This window comes from Strix uralensis, chromosome Z (genome assembly GCF_047716275.1).
Source record: "Strix uralensis isolate ZFMK-TIS-50842 chromosome Z, bStrUra1, whole genome shotgun sequence".
Lineage (NCBI taxonomy): Eukaryota > Metazoa > Chordata > Aves > Strigiformes > Strigidae > Strix > Strix uralensis.
The window spans coordinates 39,028,510-39,053,574 of NC_134012.1; the positions used below are offsets into that span (position 1 = coordinate 39,028,510).

General features: G+C 48.6%; 1 pseudogene; it reads left to right on the top strand.

Annotated features, from left to right (window-relative positions):
* LOC141938240 (hydrocephalus-inducing protein homolog) overlaps positions 1-24,426 on the top strand; it is a 118,663-nt pseudogene extending 94,237 nt beyond the window's left edge.
* Positions 24,427-25,065: the final 639 nt, after the last annotated feature.

The window sequence follows — 25,065 nt, forward strand, 5'->3', positions numbered from 1 at the left end:
CTGGAATCAGTGTGATTCTGCCGTGTTGTGTCTGGCTTAGGATTTCAGGAGTCCACCCAGCGCACATCCAGCTCTCTCCCTGTGTTGTTGCACGGTAGCTGTTTAAAGGCAGGTCCGTTCTCTGGCTGCCTTGCTGTGACCTGTGCAGTGAGGAGGAGGCTCTGCCTTTGCAGATGGATGCTCTCCAGGCTATGGCACTTGTCTATTGGGGCTGGCTCTGAGGCTTTAATCACCACTCCACCGAAATGCCGTTTCTAGAGAGCATGTCTGATGTTTGCTGTTTGCAAGTTTGGGGAACACTTGCCTGCAAGAGGAAGAGTGGGCTTGGTACTGAAGTTTGAGCTCATTTGACTCCCAGGAGTTACTTGGCTGGGAAGAAGGAAGGTTTGAAAGCTCTGGAAATGAGGGAGCCTTTGGTGGGAGTCTGTTCGGGAGGGTGACGTGCTGGCAGGTACTCCAGCAAGGCTCCAGTCGTTAGTCAGTTGATGTGCACAGCCCGGGACACTCTCCTCTTCAGCTGGGTCTGAGGTGGAAAGCAAAGATGCCCTCGCTCTGGTCATTGAATGGCTTGGGAAGACGCAGCGTAGACTTGCAGACTCAGGCATAAGCAACAGGGTCCCAGCTGAGGAAATGGGCTTGCAGGACTGTAATGGGCAGGTTGGGGTGGGCCGTGCCCCACCAGTCTCGTTTTGACATGTCTTCAAAACCCACAGCAAGTGAGGGCACTGCTTCTGCAACACAGTGAAGCTCTCTTCTGTGTCCCATCCTGCCTTGGGCTGTCAGTTGTTCCTCCGAACCTCCATTTCCTGCCCGCGTGCCCCCAGGCATCTTTGCTTGTCAGCAACAAGGGATCAGGAGAGACACAACACTGGGCAAGCCCTGACTGAGGTGGGACTCCTCAGAGTCACCCGAATGACTTGGATGCAGAATTCCCTGTGACTTGAGTGGGATGGCAACCCAAAGGCCTCCTGAGCACATCTGAAAAATCTCACTGTAAATACTGTGACCTTGGGGATAAATCTCTACAAACACACCCAGAAATAAGGTGCTGACGGTGATGCCCAGGACATCCTCATTCTGTAGACGGGCATCTGTCAGGATGTGATAAATATGCTGATCTGTGGAACTGCTAATACAGGTAAAAGCTGTAACAATTTCTTCTGTTACTGGTGGCTTGCTTTGTTCCTCGTACTTCGACCAGCGAGTGAGATGAGCAAAGACTCCCCTATGCTTTTTTCCGGGTGAAGATATTCACACAAGCCTTTATGGAGCAGCTGTAGATGTCAACATCGGGCTGGCCAGGAGCTCCCTGACAGTTGAGAAGACTTACCTCATGCTGTCAAACCACAGATCTGTGGTCATCCACAATCGGAGTGAAATCATAGTCCACTTCCAGTGGAAGGCTTTTGTTACTCAGGAAGAGGAAGATTATCAGAAGCTGAGGTTTGTTTGAAAGATTCATTTCAGTAAGATACACTGCCCAAGGGTAAAACTAATGTATGGCCTCAAGGGGTGTTGTTGCATTGAATGGTTTAGGACAAGTAAACCATCTACGGCATCAGGTTACGTGTCCCTGGGCTTTAGGGTAATGGAGCTCAGTGCCTCCCATTCCAGCTCCATCCATACTCCAGCTGAGGATGGTGTTTTGGGGAGGAAAGGCTGATTGCAATGACTGGATTTCCTCAGAGAGCAAATTTGCTTTGTGGGAGCACCAAACCACTGAGGTCCAGAGGCCCCTGGCTATGGAGGGTCCATGAGGCTGAGGAAAGTGTCAGCACTCGTTACCTGGGACTGCACTGAGTAGCAGCACTTAACATAGCTACAGGTAGCATAACTGATGATATTCACTGCAGCTTCTTCCACTCCAGCTTTGATAAGGTGGCAGGCTCCTTCTCCAGTAATGTGCAGGTAAAGTGCTTCGTTGGCCCAGCAAGTTGAGGCCATCCTGCTGTAGGATGTTGAATTGCCTTGCACTGTCCCGGTTTCCAGCACAACGAGGTATTTCTACCCTTCCTCAGAGACTGGGGAGAATTCGGAGGTGAAGGGTTCTGCAGGGAAGGTAGGGCAGCACAGGTAGGACAGAGCGCATTTGGGGTGCAGCAGCCTGTGTCCTCATGGTGCTGAGAGATGGGGCAGGTTCTTCAAAGGGTGTCTGTGGTGAAGCTTTGAAATTCCCCTTTCAGGCAGCAGAGAAACACTTATAGCGCGGGGGGATGAACTGGAAATGACACTTAAAAGTTTGGGTGATTAAGGGAATCCTTGTGGGACTTTTCAGACTTGCATGAATGTAGGTGTATAGGAGTTAGCTCATAGCTGATCAGGAAACTGCCTTAAACTGGAGCACTTTTTAAGGGCTTCTGAGCCAATAAAGATCAACATAATTAGGTCAAAAATGCCTTGAAGGCCAAAACTAGTTTTCCTCTGTTCTCTATTTTTAATTACACAGTGTGTGACTTCCATGCAAGCTCAGTGCGTTAAAAGAAAATCTCATTACCTTCTCTGGGCACTTGCCTGGACCATTCCTTTACCGCTCTCTTCTCGCCTGCCTGTCTCAGATTGGACCCTGAGTGATCCTCTTTCCCCTCAGAGGCAACCAGGTTTCCCCACAGTTCACTTCAACCTGATTCTTTTCCAATTACATTTGATCTCGTGCCAGATTATGTCCTAGAGTCTGATCAGGATGTTTTTTTCCTCCTACTTGCAATCTCAAGGATGGTCATAGCTCCAAGGCCACTGTCCTGCTGTCAGAGAAGCTTTTGAGATCTCAGAGCAGAGAGGGCTTTTTCCATGAGAGGAGGCAGTGCAGGACCCTGCTCTGGGCTGTGACCCCAAAAGACCTGGATCATTAGAAGGTCTATCCAGGGGTTTGCTCTGTCTCCCTCCTGCAGCACTTTCTGGGATGTAATGGTGGAATTATTGTCGTTGATGGAGGTTGAGTTGAGGGTTGCTCCTCGGTGGCTGTAAGCCCTCCTCACGTGCAGCGCTGTAGGTCAGCCATGGAGAAACATTTCCCACTGCACTCCAGGGGGAGCGAGCCAAAGCAAGTGGTTTTGGCGCTGGTGCCAGCCTTTGCCTGAGGCTCTGTCTGTGTACAGCTAGTAACGTCCATGACCGTATTTCCTTTTGAACTGTATTTGAATTTAGCTGAGTGATGATTGCTATCCTGTTTATACTACGTTGCCTCGATCTGCTATACGTGGAGCCTTCCACTCATCCCCCCAGAGTTGTCACCTGCTGGTTCTTCATGGCCAGGGACTGGAGCGTGCAGAGGGGACAGTGATATGCCAGCTAGGAAGCAACTGCTCTGTAGCTGTGCTCCCTTATCTCTTGGTTGTGATCTTTAAACACTAGAATAATTTCTGCTACAGCTACCAAGTAAGGGAGAGATTAACTGTGTCAAAGCCCTACAGAGGTGGCCAAAAAGAGGAAAAAGATAAGGTGGTTCAAGGCTACATGTAAGGGTTTGGATTCAGAGATGCTGGTCCAGACTTCTTTAGTGGGTGATGCTAGGCAACGCCCTTCCCCTCTCAGGGCCTCTATTTCCATGCATGTAAAGCTATTGGTTTCACCAAAGTGATGCGATGCCTGAATTCATTGGTTTGCTTTTACAGTGCTCTGGGATCCTCTGGTGGAAGGCGGTATAGGGCACAGAGAGCACATTTAGCTTGCTTATCCCTGCAGGTCCAAAGGGGAAGAAAAGAGTGATGCCAGTAGCCTGCAGCTGAAACCCAGCTGCGTCTCCCCTTGCCAGTGAAGCCCTGCAGTGGGTGCTCCTTCATCTTGATCTGCCTCCCCCAAGCAGCTCTGTGGTAGGAAAAGCCAGTTGGGGTTGTTGGTGGATTCTCCATCCGTTGTGGCAGAGACTTTGAGCCGGGAGGCTCTCGAGGGCTGCTGGCTTTCAGAAACCTCCGCTGACCTTGTAAGCATGGAGTAAAACTACGTGCCGTGCCCGTGAACAGCAAGTGATAATCTGATCCGTGTGGGACCCCGCAGCTTGGGGTCAGCCCCTTGCTGAGCTGCTGCTGTTCCTCCCCGAGCGCTTTGCTGCCCCTGCGCTCACACGAGTCTCTGCAAATATGTTGCTCATTAAATTATCTGCTTGGTTTGTCTCTCCCCGTGGCTGCAGGCTGCAGAGGCAGAAAGAGGACGAGATGGATCATTGTCTGAGGGAGTGCAAGGTGGAGCCCGCTCTCCAAGAACGCCGTTCCTTTCTCTCCCGCCCCTTCCAGGACCAGCGGGCAAAGGCGCAAGGAGACTCCATGCTTTTCTCTGACAATGTGTTCACCCTTGAGCCTCTGGTAAGCGATAGCTCCCTTCCTTCTCCTCCCTGGCTGAGGTCACTTGGCAGGTCCCTGCATCAGCTGGCTTGATGTGCCGAGAGAAAACACCAGGTTTCTAGTGAGGCTGTGAGAGCTTGTTGCAAAAAGCATTTCTGTGGGCTCCTGACAGAGCGAGAGGCTGCCTAAAGCTGAGCTCTGCTGCAAGGGCTATAAATTAAGGGCACTTCATAAGTGTCCTTACACTGCTGAGAGCTATCGATAATTATGAGTAAGGACACAGTTTACACGTAGCGTATGGGGATTAACAAAGGATATCAGAGCACTCTCAGTTCACATATTGACCTGAGAAATGAAATGGTCCTCTGAAGGAGGCCAAATTCAACCCAAGTTTGATCACAGACATATCAATCTCTTCATATAACCTGGATGGATACCATGGCTGAATCTCCCTTCCAGTGTCATCTGTGAGCCTGGACACAAGGCTGGCAGGTTTAAACAGACTTTTTGACTTTCATTGCACATAGGTACAGAAATTTTTTTGCTTTTTCTGTTTATGCAAGCAAAACGCCATATCCTTCAATCAGCCAGAGCCCTGGTTCTGAGTATTTGCATGGTCTGAGATGAAGAATGGCCACTGTCCGAGCAATGCAAAATCCCTTTTCATCTTGGAGTAAATCCTAGGATAATCTCAACCTCTTCTTCCTTTTAAAATAGGTGAAACTATTTTTTTTTTTTTCAAGGAAGGGGATCATCTTCTCTTCTCAGTTACTCCTATATCACATATAAGTCTGAGAGCCACCAATGTTGACACAGCTGCAGTTTCACACCACTATAGCTGACAGCAGCATGATGTGACCAAGAGGTTGTGTCAGAGTGGTGGGAATATTGTAGAGCGTGGGAGCTGATCAGCTGAGCATTAAGAGCACGCTGCGGTGTGTCAGAGCTGGTTTTGGAGTGTGTCCCAGGGCTCCTGCTGCTTTTCAGTCGGACTGTGTCTCCACAACTAGCTTAGCCTGCTCTTGAGCTCCTGAAGTGCGTTAAGGTGAGGTCCAGAAGTCCGGCTGCCCACAGCGCCGAGTCCTGGTACTCCATGTAGTGACATACGGACATAAAGGGTAGCGTGGCCTCAACTCTCGAGTGGAAACCTTTCCTGAATGTCTGTGTTAATGTTACGCAGTTTTCTCTAGGACTGAATATAAGTGGGCTACTGCATGAGTCTCTCCCCTTCTGTATTGTCCAGCATTATCAACCTTTTGATTTCCATTAATTCCATTATTTATGGAACAATCAGGTTCACATTCAGTTTTGCTCATGCCTGTCTTTCCCCCTGGCATATGGGTGTCTTTACATCAAATGGTAGTAAGTATTTTCTCCTCTTTATCAAATGTAGAATCTAAAAATCCACTGCTGCTGGCTTCCATAACCTTCTCTCCAGTGACAGCCCTGTAACTTTTAGCTTGGGCAGACACCCTTCTTGCACTGCCATGTAAATCTGCTGGAGAGGCCCCCCAGAGATGGGACCTTGCTGCCTCAGACCTTCTGGCCAAAAGTGGCTGCTCTCTCCTTCCCACCTCTCAGCCGTGATGTGTGGGAGCTCCCCACAGAAATAATGAAATCCTTGTAACAGGTGACAGGAGGAAATAATTGCTTCCAGAGGTTAAGAAGCTGGTGGAGGGAGAGTAATCTTGGAAACGCTTTCTGGGTGGGATGGCTTTGCAGGGTTTGTGCAGAAGCTTTGTTGTGTCAGTGGACCATTAGCTGCCAGTATTTTCAGGTGCTGCAATCTGTAGAAGCTACAGCAGGTCACTTCAGTCTGTATAGGGTTAACTTGCTGATGAAAATAATAACAAAAAAGAGGAGGCATGATTTTGGAATTACCGTGTGACCGAGAACATTTTGAGCAGTTGTCCAAGCCTATGGGAAACAAGCTGATACACAGCTCTGACTTTCTGAGCACATCTCAAATTTGGTTTATTTTTGCATCTACACGTGTTATGTCAGCAGAGGCAGCTGTGATAGAGGCCCAGGTGGCTGCCAAAGGACAAAGTCCTTGCTGTTTGCTGCATCCTCCCCGCCACAGCTCGGCTGTAAGTCACATTGCAGACCCGTGGGAGCTGACTCCTTGGAAATGGCAACCAGAGGAGAGGGAGGACGAGGACTTGTTACTGTTACACTGACCTTGACAAGTCATCGCTGTCCTGTCCTTGCCTGGTAGTGACTCTTCAGTGTCACGTGTGAACTCTGAGCTGATGGAGGTGGTCTTCAAGATGTCCAGGTTGCGAAGGTGCTACTGTTGTTGATCCAGAGGTTGGGCCAGGAGGTAACAGTGTTGATTGTTGCTGCAAATCTGCACCTCAGCTGGGGAACCAAGCTGTTCCCCATCCAGATGAGAGGCTACTGCAGAGCACTTTGTTTTTTGGCAGAAGACACCATCTCCAGTGGGAGCCGTGGTCCATCCCACAGCTCCCTGTGGGTTCGGTTATTTATGGAAAGAGGCAGATGTTGGCTTTGGCACTGCCTTTCTCCTAAGTGCCCTGAGCTGACAGGATGCACTTTGAGTGTCATTTTAGTACTTCTGTTGCCAGCTCTGTCTTTTGTTTCTTTGACTGCTTTGAGCAGTGATTTCCTTCCACTGCCTTCCCCCTCTGCAAAGCAAAGCAGGTGATTTGGCCAGCAGTTGGTGGTGCCCGGCTTTTCAAGATCAGCTTTTTCTTACTCAGACTGGTGGAGATCTAGCAGATTCTCATTATTTAGGGGCTGAGGGAGAAATAGGATCTGCATGTATTTACGGTTGGGCTCTTGCAGAGAGACAGCTGTGAGTCACGGTGTGCCATCCCCTCCCGTATCACCTTGCTTATGCTGTAGCAAAACCAGGATACGACAGCTGGAGTGGTTGTGCTGTACCATCATACATCCACCATCTGTATTTTATGGCACCGGCCAGCTGCAGCCTGTCTGAGGCCAGAAGTGTTTCAGCCAGAAGTGTTGCAATACCATGTTCACAGCACTGCGTAGTTTTACATCTGTCCTGGTTACCATCCATGGTGGTTCTCCATGCTCTGACTCAACTGCCATCCTATAGAGAACACGTAGCCCAGGCAGACCGCTGGCTCCTGAGGTGCTACTGGAGTGTGAGCCAGTTTGGTTGCTTCGTTATAGCCCTAATTTAACAAAACACCTCTACCAGATGCCAGTAAAGGTAAGAGACTTAGAAAGTTTTTTTGCAGCTGCTTCCAAACTCCCATAAATTTTGTTGATAAGTGTTGCTTGTTCCCTGCTCTTCATTGATGCTCTAAATAAAGGCTACAGGACTGTGGTTGAAAACAAGAAATGTGACATTTGAAGACAAATGGTTTGCTGTCTCCTTCTGTTTCAGGAGGGAGATATCTGGCCAAATTCCTCAGCTGAAATTAATGTGATCTTTAGACCCCGAGAAGCCAGAGTCTATCAACAAACGGTCTACTGCGACATCTCAGGTACGGCTCCTTTCTCCTGCTTCTGTTGCCCACAGTGGAGGCACAAGTAGTCTTGCAGCCCACTCGGTTCTCGTGTAGTTGGTAGGAAGGGTCAGTGGTCAGCAGGGTGCTGGTACGTGCCCACTGTCCCTGCGGTTTCCAGGTGGTCTCCTGTCCAAGGCCAGCCCTCAGGATGTGTCGCTACAAGCCTGGATCACTGATCCCAGAACAACCAAGGCAGTGAAGGGATAGGTTTTCATGCCGTGGGTTTGCCAGCATTTGCTCTGCTGCCAGGTGCCTGTAGAGGCCAAAGAGCTACAGTGGCCAGGATTCAGGCACTTGAGGCTGCTCCAGTGGTTCAGAGCATCCTTCAGACAAAGATCCCACACTGTCATCTTAGCAGGCTTACGGAAGAAAATGAGCATCTTAGAGTTTAGCTATAAGCCTTGCAGTCTCAGTTCCTTTGCAGCAAGGGGTGTGTGTATTAGCAGTATGTTTATGGCTTCTCTGACCTCAGCAGTGAGGTTTTCCATAACTGTTCAGCGTGCTTCAGGTAAGGTGTCTTTACAAAGCTGAGCTCTCGGTATCATGGTGGGCATAGGTGAGTGCTTCTCTCTGGAGATCACAAAGCCCTGTCTTATTTAGGTGCCACTGCAGGAGGTGAGCCCTGGAGCCCCGGGCACGGAGCTGTGTGTCAGGCACGGGCAGTGGCTGAGACGCTCTGCCTGCTGGAGGCAGTCTCAGACGTGCATACTGCCATTAGCAGGGAGCTTCGCTTTGCCTGGGCTCGTACTTCTCGGCTCCTGTTCTCTTGTCTCTGATTGCATCAGTATAGATGGCGTATTTTTATCTTCTGTTTTGTGAGCTTTGTGCCTTCACTGAATGGATTTCAGAGCTCATCTAAGCACATGGGAAGAAATTCAGAGATTGTGTTTTAAACTCAGCATCGCTTTTTCAGGGTGCAAACTGATGGCTCAATGAGAAACCAGCCCGAGGGGTTGGTTAGAAATTAGAAGCCAGCCCCAAGGCATATCTCTTGAGGGAAGGGAAGAGTCCTGTATCTCCTCCTGGAGCACCTAGAGCTGGTCCCATCCAGCCCCGAGTCAGGGAGTAGCACTGAGGCAGCCTGGACAGTCCAGGATAACAGAGGGAATTACTGTACTGAAGTGGAAATCTCTCCCTAGGCCGCAAGACCAGGCTGCCCCTGCGCATCAAAGGGGAAGGCACAGGGCCTCGGCTCCACTTCAGCTTTGAGCAGCTGGACATCGGGAAGGTTTTTGTTGGATTAGAGCACAGCTATGAGGTGATTCTGAGGGGCTGGGGGGGGATCCTGATGGCTCCCAGGGCAGCAGTGAGCCTGGTGGACCTGTGGGATTTCTGGCAACTCAGGTCATTGTGAGCAGGGAGCATTTGACATACTAGTCAAATCCGGGGGCTTTCCCAGAATCTGGATACTTCTGATGGGATCTGAAAGGTGCATATGTTGTTTGTGAAGCCTTAATCCCTGCTTTTTGGCAACCTTCCCTGGAGATCAGCTGGGAGGCTTCATGTGAAAAAATACCCCCTTGACACATGGAAGCAACACTGGGACAAAAAGATAAATATTCAGAGGCTTTTGTTTCAGCCCTGGATGCAATGCACCTTTGTACCCGGGCTGTTAAAAAGCAGCTGGAACAAATTTACTGTGTTTGAACTCCAGTCCAGTGCAGCCAGTTTTCGGTTAAGTGCGTGCTGCTGGTTCCTGAGAGTTGGAGGAAAGCTGTCCAGCCTCCTGGCTCAGAGCTGTGTCTTGCAACAGAACTGGGAGTGCTTTCCCTTGCTGACCAGTCTCTCGCCACTCTTCAGATTTGCTGCATCTCTATGAAGAGCAAAGCATTTCTGGAAATGAAGCAAAGGAATTTTCTACATATTTGCCTCCCCCTGCCAATGGTGTCAAGTCTTCTGCAAAAAAAATAAGATAGGGCAACTGAAAGAGGTAGATCTGAGGCAATACTTTTAAAAGCTTGACTGTGGCAGGGAAGGACACATTAAGGTGTTTTCTTACCAAAATATTGTGTTCTCTATGCATTTTTAATGGTGATACTTTATTGATTATCGTTTTATTATTTTCATGACTTGAGAAAATGTGACTAAGTAGATGATACTGTTAGTGCTGTACTAAGCAGCTAGACTGGAGGTAAACCTCAGCTCAGCGTTGGATCCCTAAGTGCAATTTGTAACTGAGGTGTAAAAGACAAGAGAGGAGAGAGTAGTTTTCAGGTTACCCTTGCAGAGCTTGAATACGTGAATATTTTTAACAGCAGCTGCAAAATTAAAAAAATAAGGGACATCTCTCTGCTTCTGTCTCAATTTTTCTACCAGGTTTTACAAGGACAAAAGTTAGGGAAAAGAAATCCAAAGCAGATAGTTAAGTCCATGGAAATGGCAGGATTTCACCCTGCAGCAATCAGAACCTTTACCGCTTTGCTTCGGGTGGGTTTGTTGGTGACTGACAGCGTGCTGGTACTCGCAGCAGCTGTGGGCATTTCTCACCCAACATGAGAAGAGCTGACTCTCAACAAGTGCTACGGGATTGTGTCACTTGATCGAGGCAGTAGATCTCTCAAGTGTTCAACAAAATACGGCTTAGTTCTAAATTTGCAGTTTATTCTGATAACGGTAAAGTCTTAGATGGTGGCTGTGAATATTTAAGAAAGAGAAATTCTTTGGAATAGATAGAGCTGCTGTGCACCGCACGCTCATCCTTTCCTGACACGTCTGTTTGAGCAAAGACTAAGAAAGTATCCCATTAAAGGAAAAATAAGAAAACTAAATTACATACCGTAGCAGAGTTGGGGAGTGCTTCTGAAGTTGGTTGTAGTGCTGCCCTGAGGTGTCTTCTACATGCAGTAAACTTGTTGGCTGCAACATGTTCTGCCCTTGGCAGGATCGGACTCATCGGGAGCAGAATCAGTTGTGTGATGAATCACTAGTAATGCTGCAACTGCCCTTCCTTGTTCTTAGGGACAGGTCTGAATCGACTTGGTGATGCTGAGCAGCTCCTCTGCACTGCAAGTCGAAGTGGGCTGCTCTGCATCAGTGGAATAAACCCTGAGTGACTGTTTCTATGAAGCTGTCACTGCTTTGTACGAAAAACCCAAAGGCAGAACTTGTCCTGTTGCATTTTCTTTGGCTTCTGCCAAGCAGCAGCACACAGCATCTTCTGCTTTTTACAGACGTTAATTGCTTAATCAGAAGACAAATCAGCCTTCTGTAAGAAAGGAAGATTCCTTATGTATTTCCATTTTGCTTTCTTGCTGCTGCAGGTGGTCCTGTTTAACAAAGGAGCCATTGACACTGTCTTCAACTTGGTCCCTCCAGCTACAGCTCTGGGCTCCTGCTTCACCTTCCTCCCCCAGGAGGGCATCATTTTGCCAGACGGGCTGCAAGTCATCCGGATCTCCTTCAGTTCCGCCATCCTGGGGGAGTTCACAGAAGAATTCAGGTTCAGTGTGAATGGATCCCCTGAGCCTGTGACCTTGACTATCAGGTGAGGAGGGTTACAGGAGCTTGGTGGGAACATCTGTAGCTGTCTCTGGGTAATCATCTCCCACCTACCTCATTTTAGGATGAAACAGAGAAAAAAAGGTGTTGTCTAAGGTCTTAGTCTTGGCTCGGATCCTAGCATCCCCACACTAAGAGCCCCACTGATTTAAAGTGGGCAGAGGAACGATGAGGACAGGTGGTGGCTGTTAAAAAGAGAGATGTCATTATATAAAGCAGTTTGCTTTTCTTCCTGGTCTTATATATCTTCTCCTGAAGAGCAGAATGAGTTGTATTCACTACGGTGATCTCCAGTGGGGACTGAAAAAGGTCTGGCAGCCATGAACTGCACAGCACCTGCTGGGCTGCATTTTGCCCTCAGCTTCCCAATGTAAAGCTGAATCTGTTGAAGTTAACAGATTGACTCTGGATTTATGCTGTTGTAGTTGAGATTAAAAATTCGTCCCTTAATTTTAATACAGTGGTGAGTAGAGCATTAATGTAATCGTGCTTACATATGCCCTGGTAAGGGCAAGGTGTATTTAACAAAGCAGATTTGTCAGAAGACTTTTGTTGCTCCCAGCAACTGTGCTCTGTACATGGACCAGCAGAAGAGTTAGGGCAAAATCCTCCCTCTCCTGCTCGTGGAACAAGAACCGGAGGACAGCACACATGGACGATGGCTTTTGGGAGTGATGAAGTGTTTGATGCTCTTCTCTCCCACCAGGTCACCCTGTGTTCCAACACTGTGAAGAGCTACGAGCTGGCACTGGTGGTGGACGTGTGCGGTGTTGGCAAGGCGGTGTCGGCGCTGCTCCTCACAGCCAGGTATCAGCGCTTTCCTTGCAGCTCGTCGTCTCTCCTCGTGCATCCAGCACCACGCTGCCTTGCACGTGGTTTGCTGGCTCCATCTCCAAATGACAAGTGTTGCTTAATGAGCTAGTTCTGCCCAGCTAGATGTGAGATTGGCAGTGTTCTGAAAGCAGCACCTGTACTGCACGGACAGGCATGGCCCTGAGCCTTTTACTAAGGGGAACAGTAATTATATTCATTATTGGCCTGTTTTTTGGTGCTTGAGGTGTAATAAGTTTCCAAAGGGCCATCTTTCCGCCTTCCCGCAAGTGGTGGACTTGTGCTGGGTTGCAACCAAAATACAGCATTCATTTGGGCCGCAATGAGCAGCCTGCTGAGAGCTGGTGTCTGGGTCAGTTAACGAAGGTGCATGCGAATGGGAAAGGGGCTTATGGCAGGACTGGTGAGGGAAGGCTCAAAGCACGATTGTATGAAGGGGAAAATAGTCCTTGATGTGAAAGGTGAGCTCAGGTTTCTCTGCTTCCCTCTGGTTCTTTTGAGCACTAATGTTCTCAGACTTAAGCCAGAAGATCTTGCTGCAGCCAGATTCAATCCTGTTGTGCTGCAGTGGGTGTTGGTTTGATTACAAGAGGGATGAGTTCACTGTGCTGTTCCCTCTCCCAGGCAGAGTCATCCAGTCAGTGCCTGGGCTGCAGTTTTGTAAAACAAGTGCAAATGGGGACAGACAATGCATGGAGCCGTGGGGGTGCAGGAACTGGGAGAGGGTGATCCCCCACTGCCTAAGGCAGGGGGTGGCTTGTGCCCTCCATCGCTGGGGCAAAGGGCTGAGTTCTCAGGCAGGGCAACAGCGGTGTGGGAGAGGAGGGAGTCATTTTCACTGAGACACTGGAGTCTTGTGTTCTTTGAGCCTTGGTGAGCACTGGTCCTCAGTGGGAAGGCTCCCCCAGAGCTCACGCCTTGCTGGGACTGTTGGGAGGGTCCTTGCAAGCCTCCTGGGGCAAAGAGCGGGCAGAGCTGATCAGGCAGCTCTGGGACAGGGCACTGTGCGCTGCCTGGGCACTTGGCAGCCTCTGCGAGGCTGAGTCCCAGGGTTTTGCCCCACCTTTACAGGAGGTGGTTGAGTCAGAAGAAGTTAAAGGTGATTTATCGCTGTAGGGGTATTAAGTGTCTATTTGACAAATGTGTTATGCTCTATTTCATGCTACTTGGGGAGTAAACGAACTCTACATTCTCTCGGTATCTCTAATTCCCTTTTGGTCATCTCTTTGCCTAGATGCGTGGTTCCTCCGCTGTGAGTACTCAACCCTGTCGTGATGTTTGGACGGTGCTTTCTAAAATTCCCTTATCAGCAGATGCTGACCCTTGTGAATGACAGCAATCTTCCAGGCTGCTACAGGGTTATCCCTCAGGTTTGGCATTGCATCCGCCTCCTGCCCTCAGATGTTATCAAGGGGTTTATTAGGGGAAAAAAGGGTTTTGGATAAGACCTTGCTGGTTTATATTCAAACCTAAAGGTTGCTGAGAAAAGGAAGCTACCTGAATATAACTTCAGGAAGCAGTTAGACAGGAACCTACCTGAGTATAAACTTCAGGAAACAGTTTAAACTTTTTAGGAAGCAGTTTATATTCTAGTCTTTGGGGTGCTTTCATGCAGGAGAACATAGAGGGTTGTGAAAAGTTGCTGCAAGGAGGCTGCCAGCCCAGGAGTGGGTGTTTGTGGGTGCAGCAGCTTTTAGACCCCCTGAGGATGCTAAGCCCATACAAGTCTTGCATCTTGCTTTGTACCTTTCTGCTTTCTCCTGGGGATTTTTGAAAATGTGTGTGAATTGCCATTGTGTAGATGTTGAGGAGTTCAAAGTTTCCTCAAAGGTCACTCCTGTGTGTTGCATTTGACTCTGTCCCTTACAGGAACACAAGGAGGACACTTCTGTGTGGTACTCCAGCCCCGTGCCGTGGGGGATTGTCCAGCCTCACAGCTCGGTGGAGGTCCCATTGACCCTGGAGGCCCAGGTGACGGGAGAACAGGACACTGTTGCTCATGTTGCAGTGTTTGGGAGTGAAGGATCCCCTCTGGTGAGTTCCAGGGGACGTGGGCCTTTGTGCGACTCATCTTGGTGGGGTGTGAAGCGTAAGGCAGGGTTGCTAATTCCGGGGATCCTTCCCGGGAAAACAAGAACTTGTAATATATGCTGGTGTGGACAAGGAAAGAAGGGGTTTGTGGCATACACAACAGCTAATGCCTGTGAAACAAAGAGCTTCACTCCACAGTCAGAACTGAGTATAACTGTTGTTCAGCAGGGATTCTTTATTCGCAGCGCTGGGCAGCACTGGGGATCACTCCACCATGAGTGCCACGCTTACTAACAAAACTCTCTGACTAATATACACAAAAAGCATACATATGCATCAGGTTTCCTAGAAAAGACAGTCTTATGCTAATGGGTTCTCAGAATTCATTTACATAGTCTGAGAGTGCGTAGTAAAAATAGAGTGAGGGTCTTCTCCCCACCTTGGTGGTCCACATCACCTTCCTCACACTGTCTGCTAGCTGAACTTTAGGTTTCCCATGTCCATACATGGTCATGGAGTGACCTCATCCCTCCTTCAGCTCCTGTTTGTTTTGAGGAGGTTGGTTTAAACCGGCTTCCAGTCGCTTTTCTTGACACTGGCGTCTTCTCAGGCACTTGTCTTGCATTTTTAGGTCCCTGTTATCAGGGATGTACTCGGAGTTTGCCAGACTGTCCAAGGCCTGTTTTATCTCCACTAGGCAAGGAGTTACAGGTTTCAAGATGTTTTACCAGTGGGTAAGATGTCAGAGGGTAGTTAGGAAAAGAGTATAAATGAAATTATATACATTGCAGTGAAATACGGGAAAAATAAAAGCTAGTGAAACACAAGTGATGGTTAATGTTAAAACTAAACGTCCTACTTTACTGGTTTCTATACATTAACAAGGTCAGGAGGTCTCGTAATTTCAAGTATACTCGCAACAACTTCCCTTCACCTAGAGAAGAGGAAGGATGTATCATCCTAGGTGGTAATCTAAGTGTCTGACACAGCATTTAATTACGGTAGGTCAGTCGGGATAAGAGGGCCAGTCTGAAGCCCAGAACAACCCCTGGGTCTTGTACTCTGCTGTGCTATTAGATGAACCGCACTGGTGCTTCGTTAGGCCTTTTGTTCAGGAGCACGCAGGGACGTCCCTGAATCCTGCTAAGGCAAGTACTGTGTAAGAGGCCATGCTGAAAGTCAGGGCCATCACGTCTGAGAAACATCCATCATATCTCTTTGCCAAGAGCCCCAGCCAAAGACTCATGAGTCTCCACAGCACTTGCACGTGGAGCACAGAGACTTTTTTTTCTACTAAGTTTGGAAATGGATGAGGCAAAGCATTCCTGGACTAAAGCCTCCTGAAAGATGATGTCCACATTCAGGCATACACAACAGCAGCAATGACAACAAAATGTAGGCAAGAGAATGTTGTCTGTAGTGTCCTGACTTCATCTAGCTGAAATCGAGAACAAATATAGATAATTAAACTTTAATTTAAGATGATATCAACTTTTGAAGCAGCTGTTTTAAAACGTCTTCTCATCTCTCTGAGCATGAAAGAGGATGTCACAGGATTCCTGGGAACCTTAAGCTTTCTGTAACAGAACGAAAGGCTGACATTTTGAAAGTAGTTACAGGGCTTTAAACTTTTAATAAAACAAGTGGAAATGATGCTGCTAAATCTCCTGAATGCCTCCTGAATGTTTTTAATGATGAGAGAAGGTGGTTTAGCCAAGGGATCCACATTCCTCCTCCAATAGTCTGTGCCAGTTCTGCAAGAACAGAACTTTTGGGTCTCAGACTGTCAAAAGAAAACAATACTGCTTGAATGATGTAATTAATAATTAAAGCCCATTATCCATATAATACCAGGAATACACATATGTGCAAATCAGAGGCAACTAACTTGTGTGATCTCTACTCTAAAGGGCCTGCTTTGCTTCTGACTTGTGCTGGCTTTCACAGGTGTAGCTTTGGGGCTAAAGTCACTGTCCAAGTGTGCTGTGCAGCAGCAGAAGTCAGGGAGGGTGGTCTGGGGCAAGACTGAGCAGTAAAAGGAGTGGGAGCAGGCACAAGGTAGAGGAAGGAGAGTTAACAGTGTGGAGGAGGTGTGAAAAAGCAAACACAGGAACCAGGGTTTCTTTATCCCCTGATAACGGGAGCTTGTGCTTTTCAGATGGGATCAGTCCAGATCCCACACTTGCTCCAGGCCTTCTGTTTTGGTTTTACAACACTGAAAAAACTTCAAACAGCCATAATTATCCCCCAGTCTAGGAGTACCCTTAGAGCTGTCTAATCATTTTAAACTTTCTCTGTTGTTTTTTTTGATCTTTCCTACCTGCTTTCTGGAGCAGAAAATCCATTTAGTGAGCACTGGAGAAGGAGCAGTTGTCTACGTGCACCCAAGTAAGATAAATTTCGGCAGTATCCAAGTTATACAAGATGCTTCCCGAAGTCTCCACCGCTCCAATCAGAGTGTCATCCCTGCATCCTTCAGGGCAAAGATGGTAAGTATCTGTGGGGCTATTTTCTAACAAAAATGACTGACAAGCAACCTGTGACTTGATTTTTATATGCAACATTTGCATATCACTATATGATTGAGAAAGCAACGTATTCCATCACAATGCAGCAAGAGGAGCCTGGCTCTGGGGGCAGTTTTAGCTGGGGGACCCCTCAGTAAAACAGAGAATTTGCATAGATGTTTGAGCAGAAATGAGTCTGGATCATTTTTGCAAGTTCTCCCTTTATTTTGTGGAAGGTAATTTATCTCTAAGAGTCATGTGCTTGGAGCTCTGAGACCAAGAGAACGCTGTGGCCCTTTGCTCCTGAAAGGGCATGGGTTTCCGCACGGTTTCCCTGTTAGATCTGCATTTGCTTTCTGTCGAACTGCTGTTAATGATAGAGACTAGGGTGTGAGATCTGTCCTCAAACCGCTCGCAGTGAGGTGAGTTTCACACCTACTGGGGGTCAAACCAGCTGGGTTGTTGCACAAGAATGTACGTGTAAAGGTCGTGTACCTACGGTGGACTGTGTCGCATTGCAGAGCACCTCTGGAGACTGGCTGCAGAAAAAGGCTCTTTAATTCATGGAGGCTGCGTAGTGTGAGAAGCTGCATAGCCGAGGGAGGTTGGGTTGCTCCCTGGCAGGGGGAGCAGGGCTGATGCAGCCAGGACAGGCTCGTGTGCTGAGGCTGGTTGGGGTGTGCTCCCCACTGGAGGGGGGATCTGTGAGGGGCTTGAAAATGGGTTCAGAGGAGGTTTGTTCTTCTCCATACTAGGTGGGTCAGACTTCTGGGGCTGGTTAGCCCAGACCTGGCACTGTGGACTTGGTGTTGTGGATGGAGCATCAAGCAGTGTGTGAGAGTACAGGCTCAGCCTCCTGGGCCAAGGAGGGGGCTGAATTTCCCTCGTGCTGCTTTTCCAGCTGTTTGGGGGATAAATGTAACCTCAAAGTGGGGGATTCCCAGAGCAGCTTGCTTTGATTCCACAATGAAAACCTGCTTTCCATCTCTGCCGAAAGCAAGCTACCTGGGGTGGGTGGTACTGGTGTACGAATGATGGGGTTTGCGTGCTCATACCAGGCACTGACCCGCAGAGCTGCTCAGGCACTGCTGTCCCGGTCCCTCCCTCCCCAGGCAGCTTGTGGTGTACCCGGGGGGCTCACAGGGTATATCTGCCTCTGCATTGCCTCAGGGCCCTAAGGTATGGGACTGGGCAATAAATCCTATCCTGCTTCACTGCGATCTCTGCAAATACGGTGGCTAATCAATAAATAGAACAATAAATACGAGGTGGTTCAGGGATGGTTTCTTTCCCTGCAGTAAGGGTGGGCTCTGCTGCTCCATAGTCCCCCCTGCTGACCCCACAGGCTTGACTTACCCCACGGTGAGCATCTCGGCTTCTCAGGACAGCTGCTGCTATCATGGAGGTGTCCAAGGAAGCAGGTCCTGAGAACCTGCTCGATCAGTCGTTTCAGCAAGGGCTCTTCAGACTCTTCAGCACCCTGATGCTGAGCGTGCTGGGTGGAGGCAGCACTGCGGCAGGCGAGGTGTGCTCCAGCTGCTCCCCTGTCCTCAGCAGGTGCCTCCTTTGGTGCTGCTTTGCTGCCTCAGTTGAAGTTTCGCCCTTTGCTGCTGCCTTAGGCTGCCTGGCCATTTATTGATGGGAAGAAGAGAGGACTGAATAATTTTGGAGATAAAATTTGAGATGTAGTCAGGCATCAGGGTGAACTGCACACGTACATCTGAGAGCAGAGGCTGTCCCTTAGCCTAGATGGTGGGTGACTTGGACATCCTGCATCCAGTTGCGCCCCTGAACCCAAGTCTTGTGTTCTCTAAGATGGAAAAGCTGCTGCTTTGATTTCCTGCTTGGAGATTGCTGCAGGACGGTGAGCTGTGATTTCCCTGTCTCCGTTTGATGGCTATTCTCGAAACTGTGGCTGTTTGCAGTTAGGCTTATAGATCACGGTCCCTGCTCAAAGGAAGGAGCTATGATTGAAATTTTCACAGCAGCATTGGATCAGCAATGTTACAGCACGCTGACTGGCAGCTCAACAAACTGAATGAGATTAAATTAAGGGACAGCAACAGGGCAAGTCAAAGGTTGGTATCTTGTTCGAAACAGGAAAGGAAAATGCTGTAATGCAGATGGTCACGGTGCCACCTTGGTGGTGGTATTAACCATCACATGCAAATTGCTGTTCCTGTCAAGCCAAGATTTCTTCTTGCTCTATGGGAGAAAAGAGCATTATCTGAGCAAGCCAAGATGCTCTTTTGTGGATAACTTCACTTTGGGGTGGTGACTTAAGGAATTACCTGGAGTACCCCTCGTGCACAGGCTTCCCCGTACCGTCTCCTCTTCTCTCTGTTGGATGAGTTGAGTCTTTTATATTCTGAGTTGTGGGGAGCAGCACTGAACATCTCTGCCACCAGAAAGAAATAAATAAAAAACCTCCAAGTCTGTGCATTGAGATGGGGCTTTTCTGGGTTTGAAGAAGAGCATAGGGACTTTGTAGCCTAGTCCTCTGTTGGCTTATCCCTGCGTGCCAGGGTGTCTGCAGGTCTGTGACCCCTGGGACCAGTGTGTCATCCCGTGCTGAATCCTGTGTGTGTCTGACATACTTTTCCTTGTCAGATTGCTTTCCCAGCTGCCAGGCAGCCCTGTTAGAGGATCCTCTGGATCCTGCAAGGCAAGAGTTTGAGCTTTTTTGGGTAGAAAAGACTGGAGGAACAGGTCAAGGTGAAGGGGCTGCTGCAGCTTAGCTGGGACTGATGCGACCTGCTGAAAAAGATGGCTGTTTCTCCTCCTTGCTGCCGCTGTCATCTTCTTTCCCTAAGTGCCTGATTTTTTTGCCATACTGACCAGTACAAAAGAGTTGTATTGGTTAATGGAAGTGTTTGCTCTCCCTGCAGAAAGGCAGATAGGAAAAAGCATCGTTCTTTGATCATTTCCTACTTGTTCTTTGTCACTCTGTCTTCTTGGGGATCTTTTATTCAGCTGCTAAGAATGACATCTCTTGGCACCACGGAAGGCAGCTGCATATCATGCCTGTGTGATCAGGAAAGAAAAGACAGAGGTGTAGTGTTTGTTAATCAGTGGCAGCTTTCTTCTCCCTGCATAACCACCATGCTGGGTCTCTCATGTGCTACCATAGGGAGCCAAACGGTGGTTTCCCAGTGCCTTGTAATGAGGGAGGAGGGAGAAGACCTTTCTTGGGATTTCCTCTTCTTATGACAGTCCTAATTTGGGGTCCTGACGCCTTTGACCTGATCCTTGACCTCTCTAATCCAGAGCCCTGTGCTGCTGGTGGAGCTTGCTGCTGCCTGGTTTCCAGCAGCGGTCATACAGCCAGATGTGTTGTCTTCTTCAGGAGGGTGCCTGCTGAGTAGATCCCCCTCCACCTTCCCAGGGACGAGCTGCTGTCAGATTCAAGTGGAGCTGACATTGCAGAAGAGACACAGGTTTTTTAATTTAAAAAAAAAAAAAAAAAAAAGCTGTAACTGTTTATCTTCTCACTGGGATTCACTGAAGAAAAGTCAGTTGATTTTCAGGCAGTGTCTAAAGGCTCATGGTCAAACGTGATGTAAGCAAGGGGAGGACACGCAGTTCCCATTCCCGTACTTGCCTCTCTCCTCATTAGTGCAGGATTTGTTTCATTTACTAATTTCATTGCTTAGTATCTCAAGCTTTTGACAACATTCCCTTTATTAAAGAAATGGCCATATGGAGAGACAGCAAAACGTGGAGATAAACTTAAAAACAGTGCCAATAAAGGGATGCTGCTTTAGTGATTCTGTTTCCTGTTCTGGCTGATGGGCAATTTTGCTGATATCCAAGCGAATTGTTCAGGCTGTGGGGAGGGAAGGCTTTGAAGAGTGTGTTGGCATTGTTTGTAGCTCTCTCCAACTGAAGTTGGAGCAGACTTGAATTGGCAAGAGGGGCTGGTTTTTAAATCTACTGTAAATTGCTTTTTTTTTTTCCTCCAAGCATCTGAATAATTAGCCAGCCCGTCAGTGTTTGGTCGTAGCAAGACAGGCAGACAGACAGTGCTGTGCCCTTCAAATGATATCTGCAATGCTATTTAGAAATGAGTGTTAAAGTAACTTTCCAGGATACGGGCAGCACTGGCCCTGAATACGTGATCTCTTCCAAGGTGAGCAGAACTTTTGAAGATAAGATGCACAGGCTTAACTCTTTCCAGAGCTGTCCCACCAGAGCCTCATGGTGCCCCAAAAGCTCACCTTTAGGCTTAAGCCATTAGTTTATATTTTAAAGGCCATGTTTTGCTAATACAGCAGTACCAATTTGCTGATTTCCACCCAGTTTGGTCTTGCCAGAGCTGGAGGGAACCATTCATTGTAGCCAACTGTGCCTGGAAACACACGGCATCAGTCATGAGCAGGGGTCATGGCCAGGAGCGTCAGTCTTGTCCTGGTGACCGGTTGTACCAAAACCTGAGGAAGGTGGAAGGCTCTGTCCCTCCCAGTGTCGCACAGGCTTAGGTCCAGCAGGCTTAAGTCCAGAGCATGTGGCTCTTGGAAAGGGGAGCAGAGGTGTGGAGCAGACCTTGGAAAAGGTGCCTGAAACCTGGCCACAGGGGAGAGTTTGGTTTTTATCACGTAAGGTATCTTATATGAGTTCATGCCCTTTCAGAATTTCTGTTTTTCAGCAATGGAAGAAATTGTTATTCTGCTTGTCTAGGGAAACTAAACTTGTCGTATCATGCTGCACCTGTTGGTTAACTGAATTAAAGAAGGGTAGAATCTTCAAGGCAGTTACGCTCCTACAAGCAAGAGTGACTCAGCCGGGTGCTTTTCCCAAAGGAAAAGCAGGAGGAGTTTGGTTATCAAACCAGGTGGCCCTGATCTCCCCAGCCCAGCAAGGAAGCGCAGATGGAATCTGGAGGGGTGAGCTGTGGACTGAGGACACAAATGGAGACAAGCTTCGTTAGCTCACTCAGCAGTCTGCTATTGGCTGAACCAAGCTTGACAAGTTAGGCTCTGTTGTCAGTGGCAGTGAGTGCCACACTACTTTTTTTTTTTTAGAGGCTCTGCCTTTTGATTTCATAATTTTTTCCATTCATAATCATTTCATAATCATTTCCATTGAATATTCATTTTGGTTTATATCTAGCTCTCGTTATTCATCTCTCGTTGTTGCTCAATCCCCTCAGCAGCCAGACCTGGTCTTGCTGCCGTGTTTGTATTGGGGAAACTTCTGTTGATCCTGTGTTCTCACAGTGCATTTATCTTCCTAAACCACAAAACCAGCTGCACTGTTCAGGCAAAGGATGACATGTTGGGGGTGATGAGGGTTGAATGCTCCCGAAGGGATGGGGGGTGAGGGGATAACGTGGGTGCCAGGGCAGGGGCCCCGCCAGCGAGGCAAGGGGTGCCCAGGTCACCGGAGGGTCTCTGGGCTGGTGATGCTCTGTCTGCGGCAGCTGAGATGATGATCTTCATGCAGCTCTTCCTTGCTGTACGCAAACAGAGCAGCTGCTGGATGCTGATAAACTTGGGGGCAACCAAGGTCTGGCTTTTGCTGAAGCTTTGAGCTAGGTCAGCCTTTTTGGAGGTGCTTTTATTGCTGAGTGTGCAGTCAGATAACGCCATCGGAGTGCTGAAGCTGGGTGACCGCTGGGAGATAGCAGCTCCCATGACATTTTCCATCTCTTTTTCTCTTCCAGCCTGGATCCCTGCTGTTACCACTTCAAGATAACAAACAAAGGACAGCGCACCCATCAGCTCTACTGGTCAACAGAAGGTTTTGGCCTGTTTCACCAGCGCGATCGGGTCCCTGCTGTCAGCACCACCAAGGGCCAAGGTTTCTCCCAGAGCCCCAGACCTGCCTGCCCTGTGTTTAAGGTTCAACTGCTGAGGGTGGAGCTGATGCCAGGCAAGACTATGGAGATGGTGCTGGAAGGCTTCTCCAGCACTCCCCAGGTGAGGTCCCCCCCGAGGGCTGAGCCTTCCCCATCAGGAGCAAGTGCTTTCAAGAGTCACAAGTTACCATGGCAGCACCAGCTGCTTTCCTTGCTGGCCACCATCAGTTCCTAAGGCTTTTTCATGTTTCCATGGCTACCGTAAACCCAACCTGCTGATACCAAAACACAGGCTGAAGGAAATATTGCTACTTCAGGGACAAATGGCAGGTTACAAGGTGTCATGTGCTGAGGCAGAAAGGAAGGGCAGAGAAAATAAGTTACGCTTAGACTAGGAGCACAGGCAGAAAGTAAATAAAAAAGTGCAAAGTCATGTATTTGGGGGAAGCAGTGAGTAAAACAAAACACCTGTGAAGGGTGGGAGGGTCTGGGAGTAGCATCATTTTTCCTCTATAGACAAACATGGGCAGAGGGCTTGTCTAGCACTGAGTCCTGGAGCAGAAAAATGAACAGTGTGTCAGCTGTAGTGATCGGGGTGATGTTCATCCATGTGGGAAACTGTTTGCAGGGATCATTATAATTGACAGCTTGGCCTTTGTCAATATTTCCATAACAGCTCGCCCCAGTCTCTCAGCCAGTCCCAGGGTCCCAAGGGCAGGCAGGTCTCGCAGCACCCTTGGATGGCAGCTCAGAGGGGGAGATTTCAGCAGGATCACTGGGTGTTCTCCTCCCTGGACCCTTCTTTCCAGGGAAATCCAACTCTCCAGAGAAGCTGCCAGCTAACCCTGGTGTGCATTCCCTTTCTCCAAGATCGCTGACCACAGATATTTAGGTGAATGTGGAATAAATCTGCATCAAGCTCCTGCTGATACTTGTGTTTTGAAAGGTGTTTTAAAGGATTGCCTTGGTGGTAGCTTGAGGAATACTCGATTACTCACCTAGTTGACTGCGATGAGACTGTCCCTGTGCAGTTCGGAGCCCAAAGGTTTTGCTGAAATGGGGAAAAGGTACCAGAAAGGAAATAAAGTGATCAGGGTGCAGGTGAGGCTGTCTTGCCTGGAAAGCCAAAAGGGGATCTGTGAGCTGAGCTGTGGCTACCTGCCTCCTGCAGTCAAAGCCAAGACCCTGGGAGTGGGCTTTCCACCTTCCTCGGGTCTTAAGAAGTTTATACTCTTGAGGTTGGTCAGAAGCCCAACTCCCTGCATTGCACACGCAACACGGATGATTTTGAGTCTGTGGACTCTGAGGAGCAGTTGGGTTGTGGTGTTGAATCAGAGGGAAGAGTGAGAAATGAAGGGAGGAATTTGGGGAACTGAAACCATGAGAAATCAGGAAAAAGTCTTAAGTGTAAGAGCATCCAGCTTAAGCAGAGGGTTTTCATGTGAACTGCAAGACATCTCTTTCCTGGGGAGGTTTCTTTTAAAACCAGCTCTAGGAGGGCACAGTACCTGCTAGGAATGAGTGACCCCCTCTTTACCTGAAGGCAGTCTGGCTATTTGGGTTTTTCCCATGGATCCTGTCCACTAAGCTTCCAAGGGAGGGTTTGCTAGCATTGGCCCTTCTATCACCTGTTTTCCTTAATATAGTTGTATTATTATTATTTTTTTTTTAAATCAGTTCCTACAGCTTTCTGTAAGTATTATGCTTGGCAGTGGTACAAATCAAAACAGTAATCCTTTGGGGCAGGGACTATTACAATTGTAGGCAGCACATGACTCACAAGGGCTTTTTGTGGATAGTGGGGTGTAGCATTACGGACGTTTGAGAGCAGAATAAATGGGATGCAGCATAAAAAGAAAAGGGGGCTGTTGAGGAGCCCAGTGGATGTAACTTGATGGCGGTAATACGGTCTGTGGCTGGGTGGGTAGCAAATGCAGTGCGTTTTCGGGACGCCCTGCTGGCCCCCGCTGGGTGACGGCTGACTCCTCCGTGCAGGTGGTGAAGGAGCGGCTGCTGTGCCACGCCGTCGTGGGGAGCAAGGCAGGGAAGGCACCGATAATGCAAGTGGATGTCACGTGCGAGTTCATTGCTCCCGTCCTGCAAATGTCCTCCAGAGAAATCACTTTCCGGGTGGAGAAGGTAAGTCTCTGGGTTTCATCCTGGCATTGAAGAGCATGGCTGATGACTGAAAGCCTGGTGGGGGGGTGTGCTTGTGTTCAAAGGAGGAAGTTAAATGGCTTCTCCAAGTCTGTGGGACTTTGACTATTGAGCTGAGCTGGACCAAGATTTTGCCATTAACACTGAGATCAATATTTTGCTCCTCTGGGATTGGGAGCAGTCCCACCAGCTGTATTCTGCCTTGCTGTATTCTGCCTTCATGATGTGGAGACAGAATTGAACTGCTGAGCCAAGAGCACAGGGTGAGATGTGTGGGACCCACGAGAACAGCGTGGGCTTTGCACAGCCACCTCGTGTGCTGGGGCTGCGGGTGGGCGAGCAGACTGCTGCAGCTGAGCGATGCTAAACCCCCTCCTCACCCGTTCTGAGGTGCTTCGTAAAGTAAGTGAGGATGTTTTTGGAGATGGGACTGGTTTGTAACTTCACCCAAGTAAAACTCTGCC